This window comes from Pinus tabuliformis, chromosome 6 (genome assembly GCF_031772625.1).
Source record: "Pinus tabuliformis cultivar Carrire ecotype Pingquan chromosome 6, CPIR1, whole genome shotgun sequence".
In the NCBI taxonomy this organism is placed as follows: domain Eukaryota; kingdom Viridiplantae; phylum Streptophyta; class Pinopsida; order Pinales; family Pinaceae; genus Pinus; species Pinus tabuliformis.
The window spans coordinates 1,023,743,209-1,023,763,181 of record NC_142292.1 but is presented as its reverse complement, the minus strand read 5'-3'; positions in this window follow the sequence as shown (position 1 = coordinate 1,023,763,181).

The following is a 19,973-nucleotide window of genomic DNA, read 5'->3' as shown; positions in this document are numbered from 1 at the left end:
ATTCGAATGTTCAATAGAACATGTACTTCATTGTAGTTCATGGAGATAATTTCTTTTATAAATTTGTTGAAAAGTACATTCCAAATTTTCAATACATTTTGGACATAGTTTTTGTTGAATCAATTTGTATGATTTTATATTTTTCGAAATAGATGGAAATTGCCAATTATATTAATATGTTTATTTCTTATTATTTAAAAATGTTTTTACAATGACTGCTGTATCGAGTTTTTTCTAAGATGTGTGTGTGCGCTCGCGTGTTCTTAAATGAATTGTTTGCCATTCAAATTATCTTATATGAACCATCTTATAATGATTTTTTTGATGACTTATGTTTAATTATATGTATCAATAATCATATATAAATGTGAAATATAAGTTTTCAAATAGAACTCCTTGCAAACAAAGGTGCTATTCTTACTAAAGGAATTATAACAATTTACTTGATAAATGTTATGTGCATTATTCACCATTCACAATGCATTATTCACTATTAAGGTTAACGAGAAATGTGCCATAGGTAAATGATTTGATCTTTTTGAATCATAAGATATGTGATTTCTCAATTGATAGTTTTCATAAATTTATATGCTTAAATCAATTAATGGTTGTAACTGCAATCATATAATATTGAAAATCAATAAGGCACAAAGTTAGTTATTCATTGTTTACATATAAAATGCACTAATATGAGTGCATAAATGTGATGTGTAATTCTTTAGATAGAATTATATTGTAAATAATTTTGCATTTCTTAAAAAAACATATATATGAGGATAACGATTGATAAGTGGCTTATCAAGGTTTGATTAGATACTATCATGGATTAATTTAATTAAATGAGATGAGATGAGATGACTAACAAAGGGGCCGTAGGAAATTGAGCACAAGAACATTTTACTAAGGTTTTAATAGACTAGTTTCAATGCAATGCAAGGGACACCTCATATCAATAGTTTTAATGACTAATTAAATTTCTATTTAAATATCATGTGGTTTAATATGAATGTACAAATGTGAAATTGTTATTTCTATAATAAAAACCATGTAAAGAAAATGAATTTTCTAATAAAACATGGATTAATGAATTCACCATGAGCATTAAGAAGACTATTTAAGCTCATTCAACAGATGGGCCATAAATGGATGCCTTTAAACTTTTTACACCATATGACATGCTTTCACCATCAATATTAACATTTTGTAAATTTCAAATCTTAAATAAACTATTTGTACTTAAAATAATCTCATAGAATCCAACAAGACTCGGAAATTATTTATTGAATTTTATTTAGTTATATGTATTCATACAAGTTTTAAAATGTAATTTATTTTTGAAATAAATCTATTAATGCAAGTAAAGATATATCTTATACAAAACTATTTAAGATTAATTGATAATTAGCTTTAAGTGGTTTATTCATGCTACATGAAAAATCCAATGTCATAGATGAATGCCTTTTAATACACATTTAATCTTCAAAATCAATATCTTAATGATAATTTAGAAGTATTTACATTAAGTATTTAATAATTAAAGAACACGGGGACTTATATAAATTTCAACTAAAATACATGAGTTACGTTTCACATTTATTTCTTCCCCATTAAAAATGCTTATCATTTTCTCTTCTTAGTGAAAGTAATGGTCAATCATGCCAGTTTTCCATACTATTGGTTGACACTAAATTTACATCGAGACTATTATTGGTTTTGACAATGTTTACAAGGAGAGATCAATATCCACACGACCATCAATTGTGCTAATATTTGAAAACCCCTGCCTCCACTACTTACAATAATTCACCACTAAAGTTTCTTGTTTACTTCATTTTGTGACATTGTCCATCATAATGGAATGACCTGAATACCAATTTAAGAACTCTCATTTGATGTACTTGGATTTGAGTGGAGATAGACCAATGGTGCCTAACCTTCTTGAAATACGTAGATCAACAATGTATAACCTTTATAGTATATGCCTGCATTCTATGAAGATGAATGATGACCCCCTCATTAGTGCTTCATAAATGCACAAAGGGGCCGTAGGAAATTGAGCACAAGAACATTTTACTAAGGTTTTAATAGACTAGTTTCAATGCAATGCAAGGGACACCTATCCTTGTCATTTATAGGAAGATCCTCACATCACCATCATTCAATCAACAAATCCCTTGTAGGTTGGGGGAAACGGGGTTAGAGTTGCGAGACATAAAATTCAAACATCGATAAATCTAGCATGTTATCCATAACTATAATATCTTGATTGGATGTTTGACATACGAATATGATTTAACTTAAATCAATTTCTTCTAAGAGTTTGATTTCGCACTCCTATTGTGTATTGATACTATTATACATAACAACCCCATGTTTGACCTATTCATGATCTCTAATTGGTTAGAAATTACTTGCAAATTATTTTAATGTTGAATCAATTTAATATGGAAATTTACAAAAAAATGAATGTTGTTGGAGGCCTTGTAATAGAATACTTCCAAATTTAATGAAATATGTGTTTAATGGTCTTTTTCTACGTGCTTGACTTGAAGGGTCATTTGTTTAAAGGCATGTTTTGTGGGCTTGGTATCTAGTCCATCATTTGTATGTAGATGTAAGACATGGAGGTGTTCACAAGATGTGAAAATATGTTTCTTTTTTTGAAGTAGGAGTTATTCCATCCAGTTGTTTTTAACAGTTGTTGTTGACAACTTGCCAAACAGGTACAAATGAAATTTTTGTGGAGCAGATGTACTTCACATTTGTTTGAGCTACCTTGGATCAATGATCAAGGCAAAGAAGTTCAAACCACCTTCTGTGACCATTTCAGCAGAAGTTCTGTAGAAAGGCAAGGAGGAATTCCCAGGAAGACCAGCCCATCCAAGAAGGGAGTGGTCAAAAACTTTGGTTCAGAGGCACTATGCAAAGGCAAGTGTAGGGAGGCTGAATGAAGAGGGTGAGTCACTCTCATTTACTGTTCAGAACAGTATATTAGTCTTTTGGAGACCAAAAGTTCTTTTATTGGGAAGGCATGATCCAAAATGGATCCTGGATAAACCTCTGAGTCTTAAAGACTTCATATCAGACGTAAAAGGTGCCAAATGACACAAATCCTTTGTAAATCAGAGGAAAATGAAAATTTTAGGCTACTCTTGGAAATAGTATCACTGCAGAGATCTCCTCATTCTGAATCGAATGCAACTTGAATGGGTGAAAACAGATTTCAGATGAAGGAGTTATCATAAAAACAAGTTCCCCTTTTGTTCTTTTGGAAAGAGGCAAAAACATGAGAAAATAGTGAAAATCAAGTCCATCAGAGGTCAAAGGGACAATAAACAGAAGCCATTGGATATGGCTGATCAACGGTCCAGATCCGATCGGAAATTGCAATCGGCAGTGGCAGTTGGTGGCTATCGGAGGCAATCGAAGGCATGACATGTGATGGGACTGGGCCGATGCGATATCATGATCGCCGATATTGGCGGATCGCAATCGGTGTGGGCATAGACCATACGATATGGCAAGACCTTGGGCTAATGCGATATGCGATTGCAACATGTCGCATCGCAATATCGCATTGGTTCATTACAGAGGAATGGACATATGTTAAATATATATATGTGATCCAATCGCCGGACCCGATAGCACTTTAAAACGATATTCCATAAGCATTTCAAATCTGATATAAAGCCATTACTATGGGATTTGTCGATATTGTAATTTATTTCTAAAATACAAAGGGACAGACCATTTGCGACTTGTGACAATGACTTGTGGGCGGACCCGATAGGAGTATAGACCAGATTTAAGGACTTTTGAAGTCTGAAAAGACTATGTTTTGGCGGATTTTCACAGTCTGAAGGAATTTCTATGTGTTGACAGAAAGTAGGAATTTCAGGGATTTCACAAGCTCGATGCACCCTTCCATTATAGAATAGGTGGCATCCATCCCTGAGGGCATTTAGAAATGATTTCTAACGCTCAGAGAAAGGATTTGAGCAGACTGTGGCTAGAAGACAGAGAGCCACAGAGAATGATTATGCGCAAAGAAAATGGTTGTGGAAGCCGCAGAGCCAGAAGACTGCCTCAAAGAATCCAGAGAGCTCAATTGATGGGCAGAGTGGGAGAGAGCAGGTTGAGCGAACAACGAGCAAGAGTTGAGCGTGCAGAGAGTCTTTAGAGCCACTCAGAGGTTGAGTGAAAAGCCAGAGAGCTCAATTGATAGTAGCATATTGTTGCTGAATGTTGTTGGAGTTGCTTGGAGGTCGAGCAACTCACAGAGGCTGAGAGAAAGAGCTCAGAGAAGCCAAAGAAGAGAGCCACGAGCCATAGCCAGAGCAAGAGCCGAGAGCCAGAACTGGAGCCAGAGCCAAAGAGCCAGAGCCAAAGTCAGAGCCAAGAGCCAGAGCCAGAGTCAGAGCCAGAGCCAGAGCCAGAAAGCTGAGAGCTTTAGAGCCAGGGATGAGATGGTAAAGTAAGCCCATCGTGTTCTGTGTAAACTGATGGAGTTGAGTCAAATACTTGTAAAAGAACTGTTGCCACAATCCTAGAGAGCCTAGTTGAGTTGACTAGAGCTCACGGAGACGTAGCCCAAGAGTTTTGGGTGAACTCCAAATTAAATTGTTGTTATGTGTGTGCTTTACTTGCTGCATTATTTACTGTTCTTTGTATTTAAAATATCAGCATAAGCAACAGTAATTACAACACTTAACAGTAAAAAATAAACACAAGCATACACCTATTTCGAGGACACTTTTTAATTCCGCATTGGTTAATCATGAAGACTAGGGAATATTTAAGCTTTGGGAGTGGGAGAGGTTCTTGTAAGTTAGAAAATAAGCCTAAGTGCCCCATTTTTAGATCAAATCATGTACCTTGTCTTCCTCTTCAGCTTGCATTTTTGATACAGGTCCTTATCAAGGGAAAGATGATTCATTGAACGGTTATTGATGAAGGTGACTCAACCTGCATCATGTCAGTTTCGTGTTGGAGAGCCATTGGCTCTCCTTCTCTTAACCAATCACTGAACACCTTCAAATCCTTTGATGGCAGAGGTTCACAACCATACAATATTCTCATGAACTTATCGCTTGCATTAGAAGGAAATATTTTTGAATTAGAAGTAGAAGTTGTAGATGCTAATCTCAACTACAACCTTCTTCTTGGGTGAAGCTAGACTCACACCATGTTTTGTGTGGTGTCTTCTTTGTTCTATGTACTTTGTTTTCCTCATGAAGGAAAAATTGTCACGATTAATCAATTGTCTTTGCTTTCTTCTAGTTCATCGAACAATAATGTTCCTTATGTGGGTAATACTGAGATTCCTTACGAGAGCATGGGGGCAAGTCTCTTCAAAGATTCTGCTCTAATGGGTACCTTTTCTCTCCCACCTCCAAATGTTCATTTGGTCAGTATAATCTCAGACTCTACGGATCCTTGGATTATCCGTACCGACAATCAAATTGACTCTTTTGGCGATGCTATGCCTTTAAGTCCATTGGAGATAAATTATCAAGAAATTGTTTTAGCTTTGATGGCCGCTTTAGAAAGTCATACTGTCTTTAGTATGAACCTGGACACTTACATGCCATATCCTTGGCTTGGTTCTTGGGATTCTCTGGATACCTTGATCGAGACATTCCCCATTGAAAGAGTATTGTGGAGGTCATGTCTTTGGAGGATGTTCCATGGAACGGTCTACATCATCGCTCTTCCTTTCTCCCTAGCCTTGATGGGATGCCTTCCTGTCTTGAAGTGTTTTTTTCTCATTCTCCTACACCTCCACTTCAGACACCAATCCGGGTACATGAAGTCTTATCAAAGGGTAACATGGGAAAAATCATTTCTATGATGCATCTTGACATTTCCGTTAAACCGGGCATTGTCGAGAACATCCATATTGGGGTTACCTGTTCTCCAAATGAGATCAGGATTTATACTCAACTTTTTAAAGAATTCTGAGACATTTTCACTTGGTCGTATAAGGAGATGCCTAGTATCGATCCAGCTATAGTGGTGCATGAGATCTTGACTTATCATGGTGCTAAGCCTGTTCGGCAACGGCTTCACCCTGTGCACCCTCCGAAGGCTACTGCTATCAAAGCAAAAGTAGAAAATCTTTTGAAAGAAGGTTTCATTTATTCTATTACATTGACGAATTGGGTATCCAATATCGTCCATGTTTCCAAAAAGCAGGGTATGATACGTGTTTGTGTTGATTACCATGATATCAATCACGCATTTCCTAAGGAAAATTATCCTACTCCCTTTATCGACCCAATCATCTACGAATGTGCAGCGAGTGAGATTTTTCCTTTCATGGAAGTTTTTTTATGCTATAACCAAATTAACATTTCACCCATCAATCAGCATAATACAACCTTTATCTATCCTTGGGGTACTTTCGCTTACAAAAAACTTCCTTTCGATTTGAAGAATGTTGGCAGTAGCTTTCAACGAGCAATGTCCTATGCATTCCATGAAATTTGACACATTGTTCAGCCATACCTCAACGACTTGCCTACTCATTCGGCTAAACGTCGTGACCATCCAGATCACTTAAGAGCTATCTTTTTACGATGTCGACATTATAATATCCATCTGAATCCACAAAAGTGTGTGTTTTGCATCGATTCTAGTCAATTCTTAGGTTATGTTGTGTCTCGTGAAGGTATCAGGATTGATCCTTTGAAAGTTGAGGCCATAATCAATCTACCCCCTCCCTCATCACTGCTGCAATTGTAGAGTTTTCAGGGAAAAGCTAATTTTCTCCATTGATTTGTCCCAAATTACGCCGAACTTGCCAAAGGATATACTCTCCTACTTAAGAAGGGGATCCCTTTTGTTTGGGATGAAGTTTCCCAAGAGTCCTTTGATGCTTTAAAGAAAGCCTTGATTAGTGCTCCTTTACTGCATCCCTCTGATTACCGTCACAATTATTTCCTATATTTGGCTAGAACTGATACCACTATTGCTATGGTGTTAGTTGAGGATGACGATGATGGAAAAGAGCACGTGGTTTATTATATGAGATGAAACCTTCTTGATATTGAGTCTCTCTATTCTCATGTCGAGAATCTTGCTTTGGTGGCAGTCCATGTTGTCCAACGTTTTCGACACTATATCCTTTTACAGAAAATCACTATAATTTCTCATTGTAACCCCATGACATATATACTGACTTACCAGCTACTCGGGGAAAAATAATCCAAATGGATTGTCATCCTGCATGAGTTTGATTTGGAATTTACTGTTGTTGAATCAAAGAAATCAATTGTCTTTGTTGATTTAATCTGTGCTCTTCCATCTGCAAGCACTCCAACTGATTTTTCTAAGCATATACCAGATGAAAATTTGTTTCTAATCAACACTCTTGACACGTGGTATGGATACATTATTGTTTATCTCCAAACCCGTACTTTCCGATCTGAGTTGTCCCAATTCGAGTGATACTGCATCCGACATCAGTCCCAACCTTATTGGATCATCGGTGATACATTGTATTGGGTCGGTGTGGATTCTATCCTTCGCATATGTCTCACCCTTGAAGCGGTTGAGCAGGTCCCAAGTGATTGCCACTCTGATGCCTGTGGTGGTCATATGTCTAGATATGCCACTACTCAGAAGATCCTTCGCGTCGGTTATTTCTGGCCTTCTATATTCAAATATTGCATTCTAGCTGTCCAAAAATGTCATGAATGCCAGATTTTCAACCACAAGCAACGTACCCCACCCACGATCCTCCACCCAGTAATTACCATTGGCCTATTTTCCAAATGGGGAATTTCTTTCATGACATGTAACTCTCACTCGGACGGGGGCCATGGTTACATCATCATCGCCAAAGACTATTTTACGAAATGGGCCGAGGCGATGCCTACATACAATGCTGACGGTATTAATGCTGCACAGTTCCTTTTTAAGCACGTTATAGCACATTTTGGTGTCCCTCAAGCTATCGTGACTGACCATGGATCATATTTTCATCAGTACATGATGGTGGAGCTAATTTCTCAGTTGGGCCTTCAACATGATAGCTTAACTCCATATTATCCACAGGCCAATGGCTAAGTTGAAGCAGTCAATAAGGTTTTGATTACTATGCTTCAGCGTACCATTGGGAAGCACAAAAACTATTGGAATTTAATGTTATTCTCAACTCTTTGGTCTTACCGAACTTTGGCTAAGACGACCATTGGATTCACTCTGTTCCAGCTGGTGTACGGTTTAAAGGAAAATCTTCCAATCAAATGTGAAATTCCTTTACTTTAGCTGGCTAACAAACTTCTTCCGAATACCTCGCCTGAGGAGGAGCGACTACTGTATCTTGAGAGACTCTTCGCATCACTGCAATGGTCACCAAAGCTCAAGAGAAACGAGTCAAAGCTCATTTTGACCAAATTGTTTCTCCTCGCACTTTCACTGAAGGTGACACGGTCCTTCTTTACAATCAAGCCAATGATAAATTGGGGGTAGGTAAGTTCAAATCCCTGTGGCATGGGCCCTACATCATCAAACGTGTCTTATAGAATGGTTCCTATAAGTGATGTGATTATGAGGGAAATGCACTGTCATAGCTCCATAATGGATTGTATCTCAAAAAGTATTATGCGTGAGATTCGTGTGATAACTTTTGTAAATTAGTGTGTTAATTCATTAGTGTGTGTTTTTTTATTTTTGGTGTGTTTTATTGCTTTGTAGACATATGTTTTTCTTCTTACCCTGTGTTCCACTTAGTTTGCAGATGTCATCGGGTCATTACGTTGGTTTTTCTAATGGTGCTTGTAATAGCACACAAAACCTCTCTTCCGCAGCATGGGTACTCTATAACCCTAATGGCGAGCTAATTAAATTACAAGGTATCTACCTTGGTCGAACAACCAATAATATTGCTGAGTATAGTGCAGTTATTGAACTCTTGTCAGAAGCAGTTTCTCTTGGCATTAGGGATTTAGTTGTCCAGTTGGGTTCGCAACTCATTGTGTTAAAATTAAATAATCATTATTTAGTGAGAAATCCACAAATATTGTGTATGTATCTACATGTTAGATTGCTAGAAATAAATTTTGATTACATTACATATCAACATATTCCACGTAATTTAAATACATTAACTGATGCATTAGAAAATCTTGTTCTTGATAGACATTTGCGTCATTTATGAAACTGAATCATGTTGTGAACAAATAAGTAGAAATAAAACATGCATATCTATATCTATATCTATATCTATCTATATCTATATATATATATATATATATATATATATATATATATATATATATATATATATATATATATATATATATATATATATATATATATATATATATATATATATATATATATATATATATATATATATATATATATATATATATATTGCGTCTGCCGAAGTGTTTACATCAAAATGTCAAAAAATAGAGTGTTCGTGGACACTTGGCTTTCAAAGCCTACAAAATGTGTAAAAGACTAGATGAACTATCAAACCGCACGATGCTCATGATATCACAAGACCGCCCTGATCACTCGGCCTAGTAGCCGACATAGTCTTGCAGAGACTCCCATAGTGTGTCTCTACCAATGCAATGGAACATTGTTGATAGTGGAATAATTTGGAACCCCTCGAGTGATTGCCTCCAGATTGTGTTCCATATTTGCTAAGGGGTCTGTTAGAGTCTGTCCTGTCAGTCCTCCTCAGAGATCAAAACTTCTTTTGCATTTCATTTTTAGGTGTCCCATTCTGCTCGATCACCTGCATTCCATTTAGGGGCATGCCATAATCTAACGGAAGGGTCTTGTTAGTCATTTCCCCTCATGCCTTATCTTGCTGGTTTAGGTCTATTTGTCAAATCATTTTAAAGGTCATTTACAGTTCTGTTCTAATCTCTTGGTCAACAAAGAGTTATTAGGTCTAGGGTTTAATGCCAGCAAGCCAGAGAGAGGCTCTTATAAAGTTGTGATTCAAATATTTTCATCGTCATGTTGATAGATTACGATTGTTCTTCAAAACTCTGTTTTGAAGAAAAGTCAACAGCTTGTCAATTGTAAAAAATTTCAAAAGTTTCTTAGTGGATTTCTCCAAGCGCAGCCCTGGTCTCCTTAGCCAAATTCCATGTTCGGCTACCCCTGTAAAAAGTTGCCAAAAATTCATCATTTTATTCAAAGAAATCCAAAGGAAGTGTGAAAAGCAGAGTTGTATTAATTGTGAAAAAGTTCCAGAGTGAAAACATTACAAAATGGGTTTTGGAGGAAGAAAAAATCAAATCCAACTCTTGCAACATATCTCTCCAAGTTATATAGATCGTTTGTGTCAAGTTAGATTCATAAATCTCATAGAAAAGTCGAGTTTGGAGGTTGAAGAGCAAACAGCAGTTCGAAAAGGCCGTGACTATGTTAAGAGTTGGAGCATGGTGCACAGGTGGAGGAGCGCGGTGCACATAGGGAGCGCGGCGCACTGGGCGTGACCACACAGTGTTAAACAACACGGGCGTGATGCACTCAAATGGTGCGACGCACTGGGTATGCTGCGCGGCGTATATACACAGAAGCCCGATTTTTCTCAGAATTTGCAACCAATCGCCTTCAATCCCTTGAATTTGCCAGGTGGGGTCAATCTCTCAGTGTTTCATCCATTTTTATGTTAGTAGGATGATAGTAAATGGCGGCTTATGGTTGCACAAAAAATCTTAAACCCTACCACTTAAAATCATCAAAGCAAATGTTGTTAGGGTTACAAAGTCATTGTGTTGGTGCCAAGGTTCTTCCTCCATTTCATTTTTCCTTCTTGCCCTCATTCCCTTCTTCCCTATTCCACATTTTCCATTTCTCCCTATCCTAAAATGCTACTAAAATCCTATTCCCTATCTCCTCAGCACATTTGTCAAAGGTAAAACCCCAAACCCTACCCCATATAAATTTTCCTAACACCCCAAATCCTATCCCATATAAAATCTCCTAAACTCCCTACTCCCTAAATAAAATTCCTCCTCGTAGTCCCTAATCCCTTCATATTATTCCCCTTCCTAACATTCCCTTGTTGCATTTTCCCCTTGGTGGCATATTTCAACACATCAAAAAGACCAATTCAAGCACAGTTCATACACAACAGTCATCTTGTCTTCAGGGTATTTTGTATAGTAGTCATGGCATCTGAGCATTCATCGGACTATGAGGTGGAAACCCAAAGTGACTCTCCCTTGGAAGAACAGGCACCCTGGAGGCCTCATAAAAGTGGCAGACATGTGAGAGAGGAACCGACCACCCTTATAGAATTGCAGGCCTGCCCTCTTGCTATGTCACGTTTTCAGCATCAGTCATGCTATGAGTTTTGTCAAAAGGTGGCTAGTGTCCAATTTCATCATGAGTTGGGTCGTCTTTTTGTGCTGCACTTGCCCGGAGATCAAGCTATCTTGGCTGGTGTCACCTTCACACTCACACCAGAATCTCTCTCATTAGCAACCGGTATACCAAACATTGGTGAACCATGGCAGAAGAAACAGAAGATTGACCGGCAGCATTATGAGCCATACATCAAAACCAGTTTCTTAAGGCATCTCAAAAGAGTGTTCCCGTTCCGATATCTAAAGGATGAATATGCTCCACTAATGAGATTGATCATGAAATATATCAGTTGTGAGGGACGGTTCTCTCGTCTTTATGCTTACCACATCAGGTTGCTCATGCATTTCACTAGGGTACGAATGATGAACATTCCGTATTTCATTTGCCGAAACATAGAGAGGATGACCACCTTTATACAACGCAAAACACCTTAGAAGCAACTTAACAGTGTTTATCATTTTTCTCTTATTAAGATTTTGGTGGTTCATCAGCTTGGATTGCAGGGCATCACTTGGGATGATTTCATCTCACGTGATTTCTTCAGAGCTTCATGGGGAGTATCAGAGGTTACACATGAGGGTGAACCTTCTCATCAGTATGAGCGCCATGAGACTGCTAGTGTGCTAGTTTTCATCACATATCAAAAAGGCACCAGACGTTTGTTTGCAGCAGCAAAGCGAGTGTTATCTCCACCCGGGGTGGAAGGGGCCTCGCTTCCTCCATCAGCATCACAGGAATAGGACAAAGGCAAGGAGCCAATGCAGGATGAGGGGCCTTCAGGTGAGCCATCAGGTGAACGAGAGACTGAATTCGTTCTCCTTCATGATGATGATACAGATACAGATCCGCAAAGTGCACAACTTAAAGAGATCATCCAGGAGCAACAAGCAGAGATTCAAGCCTTGTCCCTTGATTTGGAAAGAGCCAAATGGAACATGAAATATCTGGAGCAGAGGAATAAACAGCTTGAGGATCAACAAGCGATCATGGAGCTACAAAACATTCGTGAGCATCGCCAAGCTGCACAAAGGAGAAGAGTTGAGCTCACGTCATTGGAGCAAGAGATTAATGAGGATCGGGAGGAAAATCTCGAGAGAGTTAACATGCACTTAGAGAGGCTGCTGGAGAAGGCCGACAAGGACCATGCATTGTTGAGACACATGGCTTTCCACTACATGGCACGAAACAAAGTATGCAAGGCCCGAATCAGGAATTTGAAGGCGAAATTGAGGAAGGCAATCAAGAAGCAAAAGAGGCAAAGGGAGCTCGATCGACTTCAGATATTGGCCGAAGCCTCTTTGGCCCAACATAACACTTGATAAGGAAGCTCCAACCCAAATTTTAAGAAATTTGGGGCATTTTTTGTGTTTTTAGAAATTTTTGTGCAAAAAACAAGGCTTTTCTCCCTGTGTGCCGCAGCCACGTGGCGCGCGCTTACAATAGGAGGCTCCAAATGACAAAGGGTTTGTAGTTTTGGATTTTCCATGGAAAATCATGACTGTTGGTGCATGGCCAAGAAGTTTGGGCCAATTTTGAGTCCTTAGGAGGTCAAAAACACCCAAAAAATGACCTCTCTGCCCCTATTTTGACACACAGGAAGCAGCCTTGGGATATTGCAGTTTTGAAGGGGAAAATGGGCACCAAATTCAGAACTTTCACTTGGGTTGGAGAGTAGACAGGTAGGGCTTTCTAACAAGCACACTTGGGCTCAATTTGGACTTCATAAGGTGCCTAAAAACCAGCTCCAAAGTAGCGTGATGCATATAGTTTTGGCGCGGCGCACAGAGACCCAAAGGCCAAAATCACTCCCGCTTCGTGAAATCTTGATTCACAATTTTCTCCAAGTAGGCCCGCTCATTTGCAATAATTTTTTCCCAGAATCAAAGGAAAATTTTAAAAAGCATTTGGCTTCTATCCAAGTGGCCAAATGAAGGCGAACAACCACCCAAAAAATCTATGCGCATATTTTCTTTTTTCTAATTGGTCTTCATAGAAAATTAAATGTAACTACTAATGGTTGGCTCTTCATTGCCTGGGTTGATCGACCTTCTCATGGCAAAGCTTATTTATTTTATTGAGAATCATTTTGTAAAGGGTGGGAATTTCTGGGAAACTGTGGGAGAGAAACCCAATCACTCAATGTACATTTTGACAGAGAATTAATGAAAGATTGCAGCTCTGGTTCATGAGATTCCTGTGGCATGAGTTTAGCAAATGTATCTTATTTATGTTTCATATGTATTTCGTTATGTTTCATATTTTCATTCATATTCATTTCCAGTGAAAGCTTTCTAAGTAAAAAGGTAGAATTCAGTGTACTGCTCTACCTTGGGATAGTTTTCACGTTCTATGTTTTCTTCTGTTGAAAAGGATTCATGTATTTATGCCCTTTTCACACTGTCAAACAATCTCTCCACCTCATATTTTTTCAAATCTAATTGCTAGATTTTCTGCCTGTCTTGCCTCATGAAATAACCTGCGTATTTGAGTTAAATTCTCTACTCATGCTGTTCCTTGGCCCCACACATCACAGAAAACTCAGTCATTCTTCAAAATACCTCCATCATATTTGTTTACCTAGCCTAAAATCAGTATTCATTTTTGAGTCATCTCAGACCCTATTGTTTATTTTCCTGAGTGTGACCCGGAGAGAGCCCTCTCCTGTTCTGGTAGGGCTAGCTACCAGACTGAGCGTGGTTTGTGGTTACCCTGAATTTTTCCTTCCTTTAGCCTAAGGCAAATTTAGGTGCTAACATAGTGGCGACCATACTGTGGACGGAAAATGGTTTGCTTGTAGATTGTCTTACCCTAGCACATATCTCAAGTTCATAGCTGATTGTTGATGGTGGACAACGATCAGACATAAGAAGGCTGAAAATCATTCACCTGGCGACTCCATTCACTGAAGAATTCAGCAATCAATGCTTCATGGTGACTCCACTACAGGAAGATCAGTAGTTTGAAGAGTTTCAAGATGGAACGGGTTGCAAGAAGATACGCTCCCATGAGCCGAGGTCACATCCCAGGTTTTCCAAATAAAATGCCCAAGGTGGATTGGCTTCAGAATTTTCGTATGTTCAGAAATGTGGAAGGTAATGACGCTGCTCTTCATCTGGTGAAATTTCACATTCACGTGCATAAACTAAAGATCAATTTTCCTGAAGACTGTTTGATGAAAATGTTTATGGCCACTCTGGAAGACGAAGCCCAATCTTGGTATGAAACTTTGCCACCTGCTTCTATTCGTTGTTTAAAAGATTTTCATACAATATTCTTTGAAAGGTATAAAGAATCGTATCCATCCTTGGCTTTAGTTTAGGACTGTTGTAGCCATGTTCATAGTTTTATTGAAGATCTTGAGAATTTTTATGGGCGTGATGACTTGATGGATGGAGAAATCATGGAAGAATTGTATGAAAAACCACTTTAGCAGTATAAAGACGATCATGAAAATTTGTAGCAGAATCAAGATTTTAGTACGGTGGAAGATGAAGTAATTTTGCATCTTGACGGTCAACAGGAATTACATGAAATGGATCAGCAGTATGAGGAAAACTTGTACACTCCTTCACTTGAAATTAATGAAGACAATCACTGTTTGCGAAAGAGAAAACAAAAAGTATTATCTCCTCTGTCTGAAGACGAGATAGATCAACTCTTGAACAGTCATGTTCTAGCTGAAGTTAACGCAGATCTGTAGTGTGCACATGGTCAAGAAGTTGATGGTGGAACTTCTTCCTTTTCTGAAAAGGATGACAGTCCTGTAAGCAGCTTTATAGATCAACAGGTTGAAGATTTCCATATGGTTGAAAGTGATGAAAGAAAAAGTGTCGTTTCAGATCTGTCCATAGAAGAAGACAACATGTAAGGAAGTCAAGTTTCAAATTCAGAATGTGATAATGTTAAGACATCCATTTCAGATGTAGATTCAGATTGTGATGACCAAGAAAACCTTGTACTAAGTCCCATGAAAGAGAACTCTGCTGCTGAAATCATCTGGGATGAAGAAGACAGAGTTTTGGATCCAAATTTTCTCATGTCATCAGAACACAGTCTTCATGAAGAGGCAATCCAGTCAGCTCATGAACAGCAATATGAGATCTTTGCTCAAGAAAGTGAAAAAGTTCCTCTGGATGAATTTATGGTAGATGATAGAAATGTTAGTGTTAGGTTTCAAGAAACATCTGAAGTTGCTTTTCTCATGATTGATGAATGTGATGAATGTAATGAGAATCTGGCTGTCATATCGTATGAAGATGACCTAACATATATTCAGACTTCAGAAGATCAGACCATTCAGGATTCCCTTTCAGATTCCTCTTCATATGTCTCATGTTTTGAAATGTTCTTTGAAGAGGAGATCTGCTCATCTGTTTGTTCAGAATTTTTTGAAGACCAGGAACATACTCTTATTTATGAAAAAAGACCAGAACAAGAGAAAAAGATACCTTGTTTTTCTAGCAAGAGGTCAATCTTCATGTTTTCCAGGATCCAATGGCAGATTTTTTGCAGTCAGCAGTGAAGGTGATTATTGCAGTATTAAGTGATGAAGGAGATCATGGTCAATTATGTTTTTGGATGCCCAGTTGCCAGTATCTGTTGTTGACCAGAAGATCTGATCAGGAGAATCAATCAAGGAGGCATCTACTTGATTGGTTACATTGGAAGACACATTACACATGATTGTACATATTGCATTAGTACGCAGGTGGCTGTCATCATGATTTGAAACCCTCGAATCTTGATGGACTGCTGCCATTGAACAAGTTTTGTAAGTTCTTGTTTTAGATAAGTCAGTCATGAGTCATTTCCTTTTGCTTTGAGTCAGTTTTTTCAGTCATGTTGGTTCCATAAATAAGTCGGTCTGAGTCGGGTTTCAGTCAATAAATTGAGTCATGTGGATTTGTCAAGTCATCGATTCCATAGCCCAATGGACGAAGGCACTGCCTGCTCTCCCAAAGATCTGCAGTTCTTGGCACCTCCAGGAAGCTACCCCCTCCATTGGAGCCAATGTTAGAGTCGGTCCTGTCAGTCCTCCTCAGAGATCAAACCTCTTTTTGCATTTCATTTTTAGGTGTCTCATTCTGCTTGATTACGTGCATTCCATTTAGGGGCATGCCATAATCTGACGGAAGGGTCTTGTCAGTCATTTCCCCTCATGCCTTATCCTGCTGGTTTAGGTCTGTTTGTCAAATCATTTTAAAGGTCATTTACAGTTCTGTTCTAATCTCTTGGTCAACAAAGAGTTATTAGGTCTAGGGTTTAATGCCAGCAGGCCAGAGAGAGGCTCTTATAAAGTTGTGATTCAAAGATTTTCATCGTCATGTTCATAGATTACGACTATTCTTCAAAACTCTGTTTTGAAGAAAATTCAACAGTTTGTCATTTGTAAAAAATTTCAAAAGTTTCTTAGTGGATTTCTCCAAGCGTAGCCCTAGTCTCCTTTGCCAAATTCCATGTCGGCTACCGCTGCAAAAAATTTCATTATTTTAGTCAAAGAAATCAAAAGGAAGCGTGAAAAGGAGAGTTGTATTAATTGTGAAAAAGTGCCAAAGTGAAAACATTACAAAATGGGTTTTGGAGGAAGAAAAAATCAAATCCAACTCTTGCAACATATCTCTCCAAGTTATATAGATCATTTGTGTCAAGTTACATTCATAAATCTCATAGCAAAGTCGAGTTTGGAGGTTGAGGAGAAAAGAGCAGTTCGAAAAGGTCGTGACTGTGTTAAGAGTTGGAGCGCGATGCACAGGTGGAGGATCACGACGCACTGGGTGCAACCACACAATGTTAAACAACACGGGCATGGCGCACTGGGTATGCTGTGCTGCGCATATACAGAGAAGCCTGATTTTGCTCAGAATTTGCAACCAATCGCCTTCAATCCCTTGAATTTGCTAGGTGGGGTCAATCTCTCAGTGTTTCATCCATTTTTATGTTAGTATGATGATAGTAAATGGCGGCTTATGGTTGCACAAAAACTCTTAAACCCTACCACTTAAAATCATCAAAGCAAATACTGTAAGGGTTACAAAGTCATTGTGTTGGTGCCAAGGTTCTTCCTCCATTTCATTTTTCCTTCTTGCCCTCATTCCCTTCTTCCCTATTCCACTTTTTCCATTTCTCCCTATCCTAAAATGCTACTAAAATCATATTCCCTATCCCCTCCGCACATTTGTCAAAGGTAAAACCCCAAACCCTACCCCATATAAATTTTCCTAACACCCCAAACCCTACCCCATATAAAATCTCCTAAACTCCCTACTCCCTAAATAAAATTCCTCCTCATAGTCCCTAATCCCTTCATATTATTCCCCTTCCTAACAGTCTCTTATTGCATTTTCCCCTTGGTGGCAGATTTCAACACATCAAAAAGAGTAGTTCAAGCACAGTTCATACACAGCAGTCATCTTGTCTTCAGGGTATTTTGTATAGCAGTCATGGCATCTGAGCATTCATCGGACTATGAGGTGGAAACCCAAAGTGACTCTCCCTTGGAAGAACAGGCACCCAGTAGGCCTCATAAAAGTGGAAGACATGTGAGAGAGGAACCGACCACCCTTACAAAATTACAGGCCTACCCTCTTGCTATGTCATGTTTTCAGCATCAGTCATGCTATGGGTTTTGTCAAAAGGTGGCTAGTGTCCAATTTCATCATGAGTTGGCTCATCTTTTTGTGCTGCACTTGCACGGAGATCAAGCTATCTTGGCTAGTGTCACCTTCACACTCACACCAGAATCTGTCTCATTACCAACTGGTATACCGAACATTGGTGAACCATGGCACAAGAAACAAAAGATTGACTCGCAGCATTATGAGCCATACATCAAAACCTGTTTCTTAAGGAATCTCAAAAGAGTGTTCTCATTCTGATATCTAAAGGATGTATATGCTCCACTAATGAGATTGATCATGAAATATTTCAGCTGTGAGGGACGGTTCTCTCGTCTTTATGCTTACCACATCAGGTTGCTCATGCATTTCACCAGGGTACGAATGATGAACATTCTGTATTTCATTTACCGAAACATAGAGAGGATGACCACCTTTATACAGCGCAAAACACCTCAGCAACAACTTAACAGCGTCTATCATTTTGCTCTTATTAAGATTTTGGCGGTTCATCAGCTTGGATTGCAGGGCATCACTTGGGATGATTTCATCTCGTATGATTTCTTCAGAGCTTCACGGGGAGTATCAGAGGTTAAGCATGAGGGTAAACCTTCTCATCGGTATGAGCACCATGAGACTGCTAGTGTGCTAGTTTTCATCACATATTAGAAAGGCACCAGACGTTTGTTTGCAGCGGCAAAGCGAGTGTTATCTCCACCTGGGGTGGAAGGGGCCTCGCTTCCTCCATCAGCGTCACAGGAACAGGACAAAGGCAAGGAGCCAATGTAGGATGAGGGGCCTTGAGGTGAGCCATCAAGTGAACGAGAGACCGAATTCGTTCTCCTTCATGATGATGATACAGATACAGATCCACAAAGTGCACAGCTTAAAGAGATCATCCAGGAGCAACAAGCATAGATTTAAGCCTTGTCCCTTGATTTGGAAAGAGCCAAATGGAACATGAAATATCTGGAGCAGAGGAACAAATAGCTTTAGGATCAACAAGTGATCATGGAGCTACAAAACATTCGTGAGCATCGCCAAGCTGCACAAAGGAGAAGAGTTGAGCTCACGTCATTGGAGCAAGAGATTAATGAGGATCGGGAGGCAAATCTCGAGAGAGTTAACATGCACTTAGATAGGCTACTGGACAAGGCTAACAAGGACCATGCATTTCTGAGACACATGGCTTTCCACTACATGGCGCGAAACAAAGTATGCAAGGCCCGATTCAGGAATTTGAAGGCGAAATTGAGGAAGGCAATCAAGAAGAAAAAGAGGCAAAGGGAGCTTGATCAACTTCAGATATTAGCCGAAGCCTCTTTTTCCCAACATAAAACTTGATAAGGAAGCTCTAGCCCAAATTTCAAGAAAGTTGGGGCATTTTTGGTGTTTTTGGAAATTTTTGTGCAAAAAACAGGGTTTTTCTCCCTGTGCGCCGCGCCACGTGGCGCGTGCTTACAATAGGAGGCTCCAAATGACAAAAGGTTTGCATTTTTGGATTTTCCATGGAAAAGCATGACTGTTGGTGCATGACGAAGAAGTTTGGGCCAATTTTGAGTCCTCAGGAGGTCAAAAACACCCAAAAAATGACCTCTCTGCCCCTATTTTGACACATAGGAAGCAGTCTTGGGATATTGCAGTTTTAAAGGGGCAAATGGGCACCAAATTCAGAAATTTCACTTGGGTGAGAGAGTAGACAGGTAGGTCTTTCCAACAAGAACACTTGGGCTCAATTTGGACTTCATAAGGTGCCTCAAAACTAGATCCAAAGTAGCGCGACGAATACAGTTTTTGGCGCGGTGCACAGAGACCCAAAGGCCAAAATCATTCCCGCTTCGCGAAATTTTGATTGACAATTTTCTCCAAGTGGGCTCGCTCATTTGCAATAAGTTTTTCCTGGAATCAAAGGCAAAGTTTAAAAAGCATTTTTGGCTTCTATCCAAGTGGCCAAATGAAGGCGAACAACCACCCACAAAATCTATGCGCATATTTGGTTTTTTCTAATTGGTCTTC